At 45.5% G+C, this 16,829-nt stretch overlaps 1 protein-coding gene across 1 annotated transcript in view; it reads right to left on the minus strand.

Moving 5' to 3' along the window:
• The window catches only part of SUPT6H (SPT6 homolog, histone chaperone and transcription elongation factor), a 100,276-nt gene extending 83,512 nt beyond the window's left edge, over positions 1 to 16,764 (minus strand). The window contains exon 1 of the mRNA XM_082246655.1: positions 16,672 to 16,764. The gene's annotated coding sequence lies outside the window, so the exon portion shown is untranslated. The remainder of the gene's footprint in view (positions 1 to 16,671) is intronic.
• Between the last annotated feature and the right edge of the window lie 65 nt (positions 16,765 to 16,829).

Raw genomic sequence — 16,829 nt, forward strand, 5'->3', positions numbered from 1 at the left:
TCAGAAGGGCAAACTTTCCCAAATTGTGCTCAATGATGGAAAGGGTAAACTGGGACCAAACCCTGGGATCACTGACCACAGAGGAAAAATGGGAATGTTTTAGGAACATATTAAACAAATGCATCTCGCAGTGCATTCCTATGGGAAATAAATTTAGAAGAGACAAAGCCAAACCAGGCTGGCTAACCCGAAATGTAAAAAAAAAACTTATTAGGGGAAATAAAATGGCCTTCAGAAATATAAATCAGAAGGCACATTATCGGCTTTCCAGCAATACAAGGAAGCAAATAAGAAATGTTAATATGAAATGAAAATGGCTAAAATAAACTTCGAGAGACAAATAGCGGAGAATAGTAAAAAGAACCCTAAGAAATTCTTGAAATATATCAACAGCAAAAAAACGAGGCCTGAGCATGTTGCAAACCTAATTAACGATGAGGGGAGGATGGTTACAGAGGACCCTGAGAAGGCAACCGTGCTTGATGCTTTTTTCTTCTCAGTCTTTACACAGGAAAAGGAGGGATATACTGACCACGACTTTATGGTTTGCAGTACTTCACAGGACTTGCCACTATGGCTAACAGAGGGTGAAATCAGAGAGAGGCTGGATAAAATTAACACATATAAATCACCAGGCCCAGGTGGAATACATCCGAGAGTACTCAAAGAACTTCGTAAAACTATATCTAGACCACTGTTCCTGATGTTTGCTGACAGTATTATGACAGGAAAGGTACCAGGTGATTGGAGGAAAGCTAAGGCCAGGGCTCGACAATTCCCGGGCGCCAGGTCGCATTGGCGACTAGAAACTTAGTCCAGGCGCCTAGGATTTCAGCCATCTCCTGTCAGGCATCGGGACGCCGCTCTGTGATGCAGAGATTTGAAATCCCCGCGGCTCCTATCTCTGTGTCCTGACAAGGCATTTTAATTGGTCAGCATCGTCACATGGACGGCGCTGACCAATCAGAACCGGCTGCCTCTTCTCCAGTCTCCACTGTCAGCCCTTCTCGTTGCGGTCATCCGGCACATCAGGTAAGAGTGCTGGGTCCGCAGCTGAGCGGTGTGTGAGCAGGGCCGCCCGGTACAAGGGGTGGGCAGATCAATTTATTTTAGAAAGGGGGGGCGCAGAGCAGGTGAAGTGCTGACAGTGTGTTACTTTCTGGGCAACAAGTGACTTCCGCCGGGCGCCGGTCGCGCTACAACACTGCAGAGCTGCAAGGAGGATGTGCCGAGTGCACTCCTGCACTCGGCACAAGCCTAGGACCCGGATTTCACTTCCCTGTAAGGCAGAGCCGCAGGGTAATCTCCGCCTGACAGATGCTTACGAGTCTCGGCAAGGCGCGACGTCACCGGGAGGCGGGATCGGAGAGCACCATAGAGAGCCGCCGGGATAGGATTCAGCCAGCCAGCGCATCCGAAAAGTAAGCAGATTTGCATCTACAGTTGAATTGGCATACTCTGGGTGGGGGGGGGCAGAGGTTATATAATTACAATGGTAATATGCAGCAGGAGGGGGTTAATGTATTGCCACTGGTCACTAATGCATTAGTGACCAGTGTCAGAAAATTAACCCCTTTGTGCTGCATGAGTTGCATTAGTATCGGTGTTCATTTATGCTGCAGCATGTAGGGGTTTACCAGTGGCAATACATTAACCCAATTCATGCTGCATTTTACAAATACCATTGGTAATTAACCACTTGCCCACCTGCCGAAGTACATATACTGCAACAGGGCTGTAACTACAGGACCTGCAGTGTACCCATACATCTCTGCCTGTTTAAGGCGCATGCCCTCACCCGTCAACTCCCCTGGGAGGGCTCTGTACAAAGGGAATAGTTGCTTTGTTTCTTCTCCCTACTAAACAGGGAAAATAAACAAATCAATCCGCATTAAAAATCAGCACACAATACATGCATTGCACATTGTTATATACACTCTAGAAATGTGCTTTAAAATGCATAGACATGTGTGTGGTGGAGCAGAGCAGGCCATTTTCTGAGTGTATAGGAGGAAGGTGGAGGTGGGGGAGTGCCACACTTCTGGAGAATTCTTCTGTACACACCATAGAGCTGTACATATACACATCTGCCTGAGACTTTCACTCTCTCCCTCCCTCTCTCCCCCTCCCCTCTCTTTCCTTCTCTCTCTCTCACCCCTCCCCTTCTTTCCCTTTATTTCCCTTTTATTTCTTTCTTTCTTTTTTTTTTCTGGGCGCGGGGCAGATTTTTTAAAAAAAACTGGCTCCTAACTTTTTTAGCTGGCTCCTAGATTCAAAGAAAATTTGTCAACCCCTGGCTAAGGCGATACCGATATTCAAAAAAGGGCAAGAGGCATGTGCCGGGAAATTATAGGCCGGTCAGCCTGACGTCGATAGTATGTAAACTTCTGGAGGGGATTATAAGGGACTATATCCAAGAGTTTGCTAAAGACAACAACATCATCATCATCAGCAGTAATCAGCACGGGTTTACAAAAGGGCGTTCTTGTCAAACCAATCTGTTGACATTCTACGAGGAGGTGAGCTGTGTGCTAGATAGGGGGAGACCAGTGGATGTGGCAAATTTGGATTTTGCTAAAGGCATTTGATACAGTTCCCCACAAGCGCTTAATTTATAAAATAAGGTCTGCAGGCATCGACCACAAGGTTTGCTCTTGGATGCGGAACTGGTTAAAAGGGCGTGTCCAAAGGGTGGTAATTAAAAACACGTACTCAGACTAGTCTGGGGTGGTAAGTGGGGGTCTCCCAAGGCTCAGTCCTGGGACCAACCTTGTTCAATTTATTCATAAACAGCATTGAGGATGGGATCAGTAGCTCAATCTCAGTTTTTGCAGATGACACAAAATTGGGCAGGGCGATAACTTCACAACATGAGGCAGATATCTTACAGAATGACCTGAACAAAATAACAGAGTGGGCAACTAAATGGCAAATGAGGTTTAATGTGGAGAAGTGTAAGGTTTTGCACTTGGGCACTAAAAACATAAAAGCACAATACACTTTAGGGGGGGAACCTTTGGGGGAATCAAAAATGGGGAAAGATCTGGGAGTCTTAGTAGAGGATAGACTAGGCAATAGCATGCAATGTCAAGCTGCAGCTGCCAAAGCTGGCACACTATTAGCATGCATAAAGAAGAGGATGTTTTCCAGAGATAAAACTATAATCCTACCACTTTATAAAACTCTGGTCCAACCGCATCTGGAGTATTCTGTCCAGTTCTGGTCGCCAGTCCTCAGGAGGGATGTTGGAGCTGGAGAGAGTCCAGAGAAGGGCAACTAAACTAATTAGGGGATTGGAGGACCTTAATTATGAAGAGCGTCTGCAATCGCTTGATTTATTCTCCCTGGAGAAGACGCCTGAGAGGGGACATGATAGCAATTTATAAATACCTCAATGGTGATCTCAGCTTAGAAAAAAACTATTCAGTCGAAAGGATTGCATGAGGACGCAAGGTCATACAATGCGATTAGAGGAAAAGCTTTTTAACCTCAGGCAACGCAGGGGGTTCTTTACTGTTAGGGCTACAAGATTGTGGAATTCTCTACCACAAGAGGTAGTTACTGCAGGAAGTATGGCTACTTTCAAAAGACTCTTGGATATACATCTCAAGTATCAGAACATTAAGGGGTATGAGAAATGATTATGGCCACACACACCTACACAGGTTGAACTGGATGGACTATAGTCTTTACTCAACCTCAACTACTATGTAACTATGAATAATCCAAAGGGGTTATATTAAAGTGAACTGATGCCACGGATGTGAGATAACCATAGCAGAAGTAACCTGTAATTTGATTTAAAGCAGTATTAAATCTAAAAGCAAACATTATATTGCAGCGTACCAATTCCTTCTTTTTTTTGGCTTACTTTCTTCTATAGTCATCTGGGGATCCAGCCAGCAAGTCTATTTTTCAAAAGCTCAAGCTTTCCAGCAGAATATATCAGTTTACATTAGGGTTGCACTGATAATGATATTGGTACCGATACCAAGCATTTGCACAGGTTTCGGTACTCGTGCAAAATGCTCAATAACTGAAACCGATAACCCCAATGACAGCTGAAATGTCAAAAAAAAAAAAAAAAAGTTGCCAACTCATGACTCATTCAGCTGTCAATGGGGTTCCCCTGTTGACAAAAAAAAAAAAAAAAAAACAGCCTGGAAAGGTTTACCAAAAACATTGCTCAACTGCTGAAACAGAATGATAAAAAGAAACACTGTTTCTTTTTGTATCTTTCAGTTTATCTACAGATCAAAGGGATGAACTTCAACCTGTAGATGAAGTCAGTTCTATTTTAAAAACTACTCATAATTAAAAAACTTTGTTTGCTTTGTTCGTTAATATTTTTACACCTTTAACCTATATTTTCACATAAAAAAAAAAAAACCTAACATTTATTTTGTTTGTAAATAACTTTTCAATGCTTTGTACCAGTGCTGACAGCTGACGTGTAAACGAAACGGTTGTGGTAGGAGTGGAAGACAAGCGGCTAACAGGACCAACTCAGGAGTTTCCCACCAGAGACACCACTAATGAAACACCTCCGAGGAGATGTCCATTAGATCGATTGGTAGTCTGGATTCTTCCAGGAGGCCAGACCCACTGAACTCAATCCGTGTCAAAAACACGCCACCCCAATGGACAGGCTGGCATCCATGGTGACCACTGTCCAGTACAGGGGAAGGAAAAAATCACCCTGTTGAAAGGCAGGAGAGTGAAGCCACCGAAGCAGGGACCTTCTCGTACCCTGGCTTAACAGGATCAGATGATCTAGAATGATCTAGAGACTGTGGATTCTCGCTTCACAAAGCAAGAAATTCATGCAGAGGTCACGTGTAAACAGATATTGGAACTTGTCCCATGGGAGGAACACCCTGGCTGAGGCTGAGTCCAGAACAGACCCAGATAGTTCAACTAGGTGGATGGAACCAAGGCCAATAACTGGAAATTAAATTTCTAACCAAACGCCTACAGAGTCCGCACAGTAATCTCCTGGTTGTCCGCCAGAACAGTCTGAGACTTCTCCTAAAAGATCATCCAGGTAATCCAGCACCGCAATCCCCCTCTGACGCAACAACGCCAACACTCGTGAAATAAATAATAAAACAGCGCTTGCCTAAAAACTGATAGATCTAACAAAAAAAACAATAAAGTGTTCAAGTGCAACAATGAATAATAAGGTGCTAGGGTATGCCCACAAATATAAGTGCAACAGTGCTCCAAATGTCCACAACAGTGCATAAATGTGCTTGCAAGTATAAGTCGCTGGAGTGCTTGAAACACATCAACCGGTATGGGGTGCTTCACTCCCCTCCAGTGCCCCCCCACACGTCACTGGAAATATTGGACCCTCGGCTATTTCAGTCTGGGGTCAAAAGAGCTCAAGACCGGTGCGGTGAATGCCAAAAGTCCTCCTGGTTGATGCCATAAAAAACCCACCATGACTGTTTAGAGGGGCTGGGGGCATAGAAGGGAACCCATGGGTCGGACCATCCCAAGGAGGGGCACACACCTACCCCGAGGAAAACATAGGGGTGGGGGGGGGGACACTGCTCAACACACCTTGGAACCGGGCAGGCCTTGGGGGGTTCTGCGAGCCAGAGGTACGCTGCGACTCAGGCCCCCAGAGGTACGCTGCGTCCTAGCGAGGTGTTTCACTCGCCGGCCAGCCCCTGTCCAGTGGGGCTATGTCGCGGCCGACCTAGTGCGGAGCTGCGGTCTGCACACGCTTGCTGGCCAGACTGGGAAGACCGCAAGGGTCTAGGATATCCAGTGCATTACATAGTCTGGCTGTTGATTGTAGGTCTCACTGGAACAGACTTGATAGTAGAAAGAAACCAAAAAGATCAGTTTCAAAGGAAAAAATGCTAGGACCAAAGATCCCAGCAGGGAGCTAGGTCCTTACTCCTGACTAGGCAGAAAAAAACTGAAGAGCTAGAGCAGGAAGTGGGAGTATACCCCCTGGGACTGCCCTATGGGTGTAGTAAACTCTTAAGGCCCCTTTCACACGAGCGATCCGATCAGATCCTCCTGTCAGTATTTTTAGGCGGATCTGATCGGATCCCCCATGCATCCCTATGGGGCAGCGGATGTCAGCGGTGACATGCCCGCTGACACCCGCATCGGATCCTGTCCATGAAATCCTGACGGATGGAAACCCTATTTTCCATCCGTCCAGGGGTTAGGATCGTATGAGAGCGGACAGGCGGTCCGCTCTCATCCAATTCCCCCATAGAGATGCATGGGGCTCTGACACCTCCCTCTCTGCACACAGAGCGGAGAGGGAGCCGTCACCTTCCTGCTCAGCGGGGATCTGTTTTTACGATCCCCTGCTGAGCAGCACGGATCCACCTACGGACGGCGGACCGTGAGAAAGGACCGTAACTCTTTTCCGTCTAATGTCCTATTCCTGAGAGCAGCATAACCCAAGAGTCACAGGAGATATGGAGTGGTTTTCCCGGTATGCCAGAGCAGGGAAAAGGATCCGGTCCTCTCCCCCTCTAGGCAGGAAGTCAATTGAGGGCGAGCTGGCCCCCACTCGACTCTATGGCCTTGGAAGACAGGAGCGATATCATACGTTGCTTCCTCCCAACGGCCTTAAAAGGGCCCATTTGTTTTTCATGATGAAAAAAATCCTTTTTTTTTTTGCTTTTTAGTGTAGAAGTGAGATCTGAGGTCTTTCTGACCCCAGATCTCACATTAAAGAGGACCTGTACGGCTTGTTTCGTTTACAAGGGATGTTTACATTCCTTAAAATAGGAATAAAAGTGACTAAAAAAATATGGGACAGTGTAAAAATAAAAAAGGTAAAATAAATAGGAAAAAAAAAAAAATGTAAAAAGCGTACCGTCCCTCTGAGCTCATGCACAGAAGCGGACGCATACGCAAGTCGCACCCACATATCAAACCACACGTGAGGTATCGCCGCAATCGTTAGAGCGATAGCAACAATTCCAGAGGCTTTGCTTAAAAAATATATATAATGTTTGGGTGTTCTAAGTAAATTTCTAGCAAAAAATGATTTTAACTTGTAAACAAGTGTCAGAAAAAGGCCCGGTCCTTAAGTGGTTAAATAACTTTTTTTCCCCATCACATAGGGGACAAGGACCCTATGTGATTATTTTTGGTCACAGGTTCTCTTTAATGGGACATCCAGGGTCTCATACGCGAGGTGGGGGGGGGGGGGGGGGGAGCATTTGAGTGGCAGCCCAGGCGCCAAGTCGAAACTGGGTTTTGTTGAGCCCCGAATTACTCTATAAATAGATCAGCTTCCTTTATTGTGATGGAGTGCATCATTATATCTGGTAGGGTCCTGCCCCATCCAGTGGGATTTTGGTTGAGGGTCTTTTTTCTCATGTTCTCTCTCTTCCATGTACCGATCCGCAAAGATGCTAAATTTGCATTGCGTCACTGTCCCATCCCAGGCCTCCTCCCCTACCCGCAGAAACTGGCCATTTATTTATTGCCGCTAAAGGCACAATAGATCTGGCTTGGAACAAAACGGCTCTCCCAACTTTACACCCAACCAGTCTGGGCCTCTCTAATCGACCTCTCCTGCCTCCCAGCCTGGAAAAATCGGAGTCTCCGCTCAGCGGCTGTAGTGTGGAGCAACAAAACAGAAAATTGGGATAACCAAAACTTAAATTTTCCCCTTCTTTCCCCCCCCCCCCTCTTCTTCTACTGTGTTCCCCCTCTCACCTTCTCCTTCATTACCTGACCCCTGACCCCCCCCCCCTTTTTTATGTCAGTTTAAGCTTTGGTTATCCCAATTTTTTGTGAATTGCTCCACACTACAGCCACTGAGCTGAGCTACCCTGTGTTGACCCTCGGTTCTGGTCCGAGAGTGACTGTTTTTGCCTTAAAACCTGCTTTTTATGCTGTTTTGTTTACCCCAGATTTTTGTGGATTGCGCCTAACTCCAGCCCCTGAGCCCTAAGGCTCAGGCACCTTGTGTTGACCCTCATCTCTGGGTCAGAGGGTCACTGTTGTTCGGCAGTTTATGCCTTAAAACACTCCATGTGTGTATTTATGCGGTTTTATGCTATACCTACTGTTCGTATCCCCTGCATGAGAATAAAAATAGCGTACCAGAAAAATTGTTTTCTTTTTTGCAAAACGTATTTCAGTTCTAGATAATTGCTTCATGGAATGCTGTTGGGGATATACCCTCGCTTTTGATCCCAGAAACAACAATCTAGGTTTTAAAAATACCAAAAAAATAAAGTAATACAAATGAAGATTGAATATAAAGAACAGTTAGAGCCGGTTCACATATGAGCGATCAGACTTGCCGGGGCGACCTCACAGGTCGCGGTGCGCAGCTCGCACCGCGACCTCGGAGCGGCCGGCACGGACTTCATATCATTGAAGTCAATGCAGGTCGCTCCGGGTCGCCCCAAAGAAGCTCCGGACCCTTTTTCTAAGTCGGAGCGACTTGTGTCGCTCCTATTAGAACGGGTCCACAGCTTCTCTATGGCAGGCGACCTACGGCGACCTGTCAGGCGACCAGGTCGCCCCAGTGTGAACCGGCTCTTAGTTGTGCTGCTTTCCCTGACTAGATTATGGAAGAGAAAAACATGCAACAGCATTATTAGGGTCAAGTAATCTCAATGAATAATAATCCCATACCTTTAAAAAAACAGTTTGTTGTGGTATTGGTAATGTGACCTGCATCCAGATTTCTATGTATAAACTACTAACATAGTACTTATTGTTTCTGTTCCTCTTTTTTAACCCAATATAGTTTCTGTATCCTGTTTCCCTCTTATTGTTTATTTACAACTATGCTAGGTTCATATCAGCGTGACACAGGTTCTGCGATTGGGGCAGCCCACCCATTTCAATGACCTGCCTTGGCCGCAAGAAATTTAGATGAAGTCCAAGACCTTTTTTTTTTTTTAAATTGCGCCACACTAAACTGCATTCTGCTGCAGTACCATGCAATTTCGCCTGAGTGAAAACATGGACGTTTTGCAGAGGTGTGCAAGTGCCATTAAGAATTCTTGACACCCCAAGTGTCTGCTTAAGAGCAGCGGGTTTTGCCTGTAGGTTGCGAACATGTGCAATTTTCCAAGTGTTCCTGACCCCCGGCACAAGTCTGAATCTAGCCTTAAACCTGAGCAATTGCCAATATCAAAACACTGACACCAGCAATATAGCTTAAAGTAAATCAATAGCTGCATTTTTTCTAGTTTTGGATGAAATGGGTAAGGTCTAGAATTATCAAGTTTTAGTGTTGTAACATGGTTCCATTAGAGAGATTGACTGTTCTGTAGTTTCTGTTCTGCTCTACTGACACACAAAGGGTGGTTCAGAGCCCCCCCCCCCCCCCCCCACTCATAGGATTGGTTTGACAGCAGCAAAAGCCAATGGCCCCCACAATGCTGCCTGAGAGAGAGAGAGAGAGAGAGAGAGAGAGAGAAGGGAACCTCTGCCGATAAGGCACAGCACTGAATTGAGACAGAACTAAGTTGGGGGGGCAATAAAACACTGCAACATTTTTTACCCTAATGCAGGAAATGCCGCACGGTAAAAACTGTCTAGCCCTGAATCTCCAGTGGTTAACGTTACTTTAGTAAAACAAAAACTCTCCTGAAACATGAAGAGCTGACCAGCATCCTCAGAGTCAAGCAAGCCAGATTTGAGAAAGTGTGGATCCCATGCTACATGAATTATCTGCCCTTGCCCCTCCCTCTCCCCTTCCTGAAGACTCATGGGATGTATGAAATTTGCCTAGGTATGAAAACCAGGAAGAAACTGAAGAAATGTAAAAAAAAAAAAAACGACCCCTATCACAATCAAGTGATGTGCACGAGAGCCTCGGCTCCTGCTGCGTTCAAATACAGCCAGTGAGCCCATGAGGACAGAGGGGGTGGGGCCAAGCCATTGCTTGGTGTATGATTGGACACATGGAGCTGCTTGCTCTGGGGGCATTCAGCAGGTCGGAGGGGCCAGGATCACCAGTGGGGGGGGGGACCTGTGAAGAGGAGGATCAGGGCTGCTCTGCCCAAACCATTATACAGAGCAGGTATAGAGAGGAAAAGTTTATTTTAAATAAGTGCCATAACCACTTCAATACCGAGCACTTTCACCCCCTTCCTGGCCAGGCCAGTTTTCATCTTTCAGTGTTGTTGCACTTTAAATGTCAACTGCATGGTTATGCAACACTGTACCCATATCATTTTTTTTTACACAAATAAAGCTTTTTTTGGTGGTATTTATTCACCAGGTGAGTCATCAGCTGTAAGCAAGTTTCCCCACTGACCACTGACAGTTGAATGTAAAATCAAAAAAAAAAAAACAAACCATTTGGGGGGGGGGGGGGGGGAGACATGGGGTCTCTCCCCAAATCCATATCAGGCCCTTTGGGAACCCCACACCTCAACCAGTGCATGCTGACTTCACATAGGGCGGTTCCACCAGGTGACATCGCCCGTTGGCCCCACCTTCCCTATTGAAGAACCGTCAGATGGAGGAGCAGGCAGTCGGCTGTTAGCCTTCGTCACGGGCAAGCTTTTTTTTTTTCCCCTGGGTCCAGTAGGCGGCGTGAGATAGATCTACATCAGGGGACATTTTTTTTATTAATAAAGCAATTGTCAAAAACTGTGTGTGTTTTTCTTTGACACTTTTTTGCTGAATTGAGTAGGGGTACAATGTACCCCATACTCATTCACATAAGGAGAGGGGGCCGGACTTGTTGAAGATGGCTTCCAGATTCTTATAAGTGCCCTGCCCGCAGACCCCCACAAACACGGAAGAGGCTCTTGTCCCCAACATGGCAAAACTTTTTTTTCATTTTGGATGGAGTAAGGGAAGAATATAACTTATTTTTCCATCTGTGTGACGGGATCACTCGGAAGTTCGCCCCCCACCTTCTTCTTTCACCTCCAGGTCATTCAGAAAGCACAGCACGCTTCCCGCATGCACAGTAGGTAACCGGCTGTGTAGCCGCAAGGCTTTACTGCCGGGTTTCACATGGAAGCAATCGTGGCGGCAGCACCCCAGAGCCGATGGGTTGCTGACATTGCGGGATCCCTGGACAGGCAAGAGCTCGGGCTGCACAATTCTGGATAAAATGAGAATCACCAATTTTTTGCTTATAATGAAGATCACGATTCTCAGTGTAACAAAATATTTCACATGATACTAAAAAAGTTGGGCTCTCTTTACAGTTTAGTCTTAATTCATTGAAGTGTATTTCTTAAAAATCAAAATTGTGTTTGAAAAACCGCTGCGCAAATACTGTGCGACATTAAATATTGCAACAATCGCCATTTCATTCTCTATGGTCTCTGCTAAAAAAATATATATATATAGAATGTTTGAGGATTCTAAGAAATTTTCTAGCAAAAAATACTGATTTTAACTTGTAGGCAACAAATTTAAGAAAAGGGCGTAGGCCTCTTTCACACGGCCGTTCAGTTTTTTTTGTTCCGCTCCGGTGCTTTTTTTTTTTTTTGCACGGACACGGATGACACTTGTGTCATCCGCTCCATATGTCCGCATATCATCCCATCCGTTTGCGGATGATATACGGACATAATGTATGTCTATGGGGATTGCGGATGTCAGCGGATGACACCGCTGACATCCAATTTTGCATCCGTTTCATTTTTTAAACGGAAGAAAAATAGGGTTCTGTTCCAAAAAACAGAACAGAACTGAAAGGACGAAAATCGGATGTCAGCGGATGGTCATCCACTGACATCCGCAATGCCATTGACATTCATTATGTCCGTATATCATCCGCAAAAAAATAGGATGATATACGGACAAGCGGAACGCCCGTGTGAAAGAGCCCTTAGACTTTAGGAGGTTAAACTGACCTCATTTACAGACAAAGGTTATCCCTTTGATATAAAAGTACAAAAAGATACAATGTTTCTCCTCATCTCTCAGTGCTTAACAATGTTGTGATAAACTTTGATTTTTTTTTTTTTTTTTGACAGCTGTCAGCTGAGAACGGCTCTGCAATGAATGGTGGAAATGCAGGATTGAGATCATGAGGGGGGTTGAATCAAGATCGTGATTTTTTTTAACCAATAATCGTGCAGCTCTAATAAGTGTCCTAATATTAAGAGTCAGCAGCTACAGTATTTGTAGCCGCTGACTTTTTAATTTTTCTGAAGGAGGCTTGACCTCTTTAACCTGTTCATCTCTAGAAGGTTTTACCCCCTTATGGACCAGGCCTTTTTCTGACACTTGTTTGCAAGTTAAAATAATTTTTTTTTTGCTAGAAAATTACTTAGAACCCCCAAACATTATATATTTATCACACCGTATTTGCAAACTCAATTTTTTTTTTTTTTAATAAATACACTTTTTTGAATTAAATAAGAAAACAGTAAACTTAACCCATTTTTTTTCTATAGGTTTAAAGATAATGTTACACTGAGTAAATAGATACAAAACATGTTATGCTTCAAAATTGCGCACACCCGTGGAATGGCGACAAACATTGGTACTTAAAAATCTCCATAGGCGACATTTTAAAAATTTCTACAGGTTACCAGTTTAGAGTTACAGAGGAGGTTCAGGGGCTCTAATTGTTGCTCTTGCTGCAACGATCAAAGTGATACCTCACATGTGTGGTTTGAACACCGTTTACATATGTGGGCATATCTTGAGTACGAGTTCACTTTGCACACGAGCTAACAGGGACAGGGTGCTTTAATTTTTTTTCTATTTATTTTATCGTTTATTTTAACACTGTCCTTAAGGCTCCATTCACACCTGGGCATTTTTGAGTGTTTTTCAGCTCCAAAAACGCTCAAAAAAAACATTCCAAAACGCCCAACAAGTAAAACCCCATTCATTTAAATGGCCCCTGTTCACATCTGAGCGTTTTGCAAAACGCCTGTAGCTGAAAAAAGTACATGAGCTTCTTTTTGGGCTGATTACCAGCGTTTTTGATAGATGTCAATGAAAAACGCCTGAAAAAAACACCTGAAAATCGCTGTAAAAAAACGCGGTAAAACGCTACGCTCAAGTGTGAATGCAGCCTTAAAAAAAAAAAAAAAAATGTTTTGATCGCTTTTATTCCTATTACAAGGAATGTAAACATCCCTAGTAATAGAAATAAGCACAACAGGACTTCTTTAGGCCCCATTCACACTAGTGCGACTTGTCCCGCGATTTTGGACCGCAAAAATCGCATGACAAGTCGTTTTCCATTATTTTCAATGAGCCCCATTCATATCAGTGCATTTTGAAGTCGCACCGACTTCAAAGTAGTTCCTGCACTACTTTGCCACGATTTTAATGCGTTTTGAGGCATATAGCCTTGCCATTGCTTTCAAAATTGCGTCAAAATCGCGGCAAAGTCGCGGTAAAATTGCATCGCATAAGTGTGAAAGGGGCCTTAATGTGAGATTTGGTGTAAAAAAAAAAAAAAAAAACTCCGATCTCACATCTACACTAAAAAATAAAAATAAAAGTCATTTTTTTTCCATGATGAAAAAAAAAATGGACTCTTTAAAACCGTTGCTAGGAAGCAACGTATGACGTTGCTCCGGTCCTCCAAGGCCATAAAGTCAGGGGAGGGCCATCTTGCCCTCACTCGAATTCCTGCCTGAGAGGAGAGCGGACCGGATCGTTTTCCCCGCTACTGGCGGCTCAGATAAGCGGGGAAAACGACCCGGAAGCGGCGGGAGGGGGCACCATAAAGGTGAATTCGCCGATGGGACCACCCTTATGTTAAAGCAGACCGCCCACTGTTTAAAAAAATACCGGGGAATTGAACTACAAAGTACCGACGTAAAAACACGGTGGGTGGTCTGTAAGTGGTTAATGACCAGGCCATTTTTTTCAATACGGCACTGCGTTGTTTTAACTGACAATTGCGCGGTCCTATGACGCTGTAGCCAAATAAACTTGATGCCCTTTTTTTCCCACAAATAGAGCTTTCTTTTGGTGGAATTTAATCACATCTGCGGTTTTTATTTTTTTGCGCTATAAACAAAGAATGAACCAAAATTTTAAAAAAAATTATATTTATTTTCGGCTATAAAACATACCCAATAATAAAATGTAAAAATTCTAATTTTTTCATCAATTTAGGCCAATTTGTATTCTACTATATATTTTTGATAAAAAAAAATCCTAATAGTTGTATATTGATTGGTTTGCACAAAAGTTATAGCGTCTATAAACTATGGGATAGATTTATGGGCTTTTTTTTTTTTTATTATTGCTTTTACTAGTAATGGCGGCGATCAGCGATTTTTAGCAGGACTGCGACGTTGCTGCAAAAAAATCTGACACAGAGTGACACTTTTTGGGGACCAGTGACACCAATACAGTGATCAGTCCTAAGAAAAATGCACAGGCCAGAGGTGATTAAGTGGTTAAGTGTGCTCCTACGGAGTGCTTTCTAACTGTGCGGGGAGTGGATGCACTGGAGCACATGTGTCAAACACAAGGCCCGAAGAGCGAATCTAGCCCCCCAGGTAATTTCATGTGGCTCTCACACTTCACCTGCAGGAGAGCTCCAGGCCGTCTCTGGTCCTCCTCTAGACCCTGTACTTTCTGCTTTTCAGCAATGCCTCCAGCTTCTTCCTAGCAGCAGCACATGGCAAAGGGGGGTGTACTGTGTTGTAAGGGAGGGTGGGGGAACTCAACTTCTGATGGTGGGGAGGCTCTTGACGTCTTATGTAAAGGTAGGGGATGCTCTGGACATCATACAATCAGTCCTTGGTGGGGAGGCTCTTGACGTCTTTGGTAAGGGTAGGGGATGCTTTGAACGTCTAGTCTTACAGATACAACTGGCCCGTTTGAGGACAATCATAATGCTGGTGAGGCCCGTGATAAAATTAAGTTCGACATACAGTTTACAGGTTACCCGTTCGACTTTTTCCCTCATTCTGGCTGACTGTAGCCCATGTTTTTCCTGTTTGGTAGATACCCGTGAGGTTCCTCTCATCCCCCTGCCTCTCCCCACACGATACGGTAGACTTGGGTACTGTTCCCTTTTAGTTTAACAATTGGTTGGTTTTGCTTCCCCACCTAGGCACAGTGTGCTCCCTATATGGGGTGCCGGTGGGTTGGGGATGCCAATCACTACTCTCTCGTGACCACCCATTTTACCGCCCCTAGTCTACTAACCCTCACAATTTGCTGTAGTTAGCCCCCGTTCACATAGGGGCGACGCTACTTCGCACCGCGACCTCCGAGGTCGCGGTGCGAGCAGCGCACCGCTACCTCGGAGCGGCCGCCACAGACTTCATAACATTGAAGTCTATGGCGGTCGTCTCCGGGTCGCCCCAAAGAAGCTCCGGACCCTTTTTCTAGGTCGGAGCGACTTGTGTCGCTCCTATTAGAACGGGTCCGCAGCTTCCCTATGGGAGGCGACCTGTGAGGCGACCAGGTCGCCCTAGTGTGAACCGGCACTTACAGTTATTGGCCATGCTCTGTTACCAAGCTTTGTTTACATTAAATTGCATTATTCTGTATGTCAAACGTTGTTACTCACTTGAATTATTCAATAAAATACTTGAAACAGAAAATTGAGTTCGACACCCCCACACTAGAGGAAAAGAGAGCTTAGCTGAAACACAATATCTTTCTCTTCCTCTGTGACACATTCGCGGTCTGCCTTGTCTGTCATTCCGCTGAATCATCGGCGGGTCCCGCTTGACCCGCGGATTGGCTCCCGCTGCGTCCAATCACAGCGGGAGCAGCGTGCGTTCCCCCGACACCACCTGCACAAAATCACGTGCATGTATTTGATTTTGCGCAGTCAGGCCGCACTGCCGCAGTACATTTGTGGCAGGCAGTCCAGACGTGGTTAAAGAGGATCTTCACCCTAGGTTAAAAAAATGAAAAGTCAGCAGCTACAAATACTGTAGCTGCTGACTTTTAATAAAGAGACACTTACCTGTCCTGGGATCCAGAGCTGTCCTCACTTGGGCCAGTTCTTCTCTGGTCTATGGTTCTCCAGCGCCACCATGTTTAATGTGGGAAGCCAGCTGTGACTGCATATAGGTGAGCAGCACTGAGCTCCATGAATGGCCTCCTGGGGTCTGTTCCAGAAGGTTGCCGGCAGGGCGGAATGGGGGGGGGGGGGGGGTTTCACTAGGATCACCTAGGCCAGTGATAGTGAACCTTGGCATCCCAGATGTTTTGGAACGAGATTTCCCATGATGCTCAACTACAAAACAGAGTACAGGAGCATCATGGGAAACGTAGTTTCAAAACATCTGGGGTGCCCAGGTTCGCCACCACTGGCCTAGGCGATTCCAACGGGCACCGTTTAGGAGATATTTACACTCCCTTTAGGTAGGCCTTAATATAGGTTTACCTAGAAGTAAAAGCAAGGGAAGGAAGTTGACTTCCTCTTGAAGGTGAATGCAGGGGGGGAATACATGGAGGTAAGATATGTTCTGCCTTTAGAAGTACTTGGAGTTGTGCTCTCAGGAACCTTAGAAATGTTGAAGACGGTTTGACACCCTCACTGAAACGTTCCTCTCTTCAGGACTATCCAGAGAAGAAGATGGAGCTGCCCACAAGACTAGTGGAGCCCCAGCGGTGTCTATATTGATAACCAAAGCCTCAGGCCGAGCCAGCCGTACAGCTCTGTGTCCAGGCCTCACCACCACAACACCGCCCAGTCTCACGGAGAGGAAGCCAGGCCTAGAACGGCGGTCCCTTTACCGGAGAAGAGTGCCTCACCTCAATTGTCGGGCGTCTCCTCCCCCGTCTGGTTCTTCTGTACGGCACGATGAAAACCGAGGGCCCCACTTCCAGGTACTAGACCAGCGAAGGGGAGAAAACTGAGAAGCCCACGTTACGTCATTTCCCCCCGCAGTGCGCAGGCGCCCTCCTCCAGT

The sequence above is a fragment of the Pelophylax lessonae genome (assembly GCF_965119305.1).
Source record: "Pelophylax lessonae genome assembly, chromosome: 2".
In the NCBI taxonomy this organism is placed as follows: Eukaryota; Metazoa; Chordata; class Amphibia; order Anura; family Ranidae; genus Pelophylax; species Pelophylax lessonae.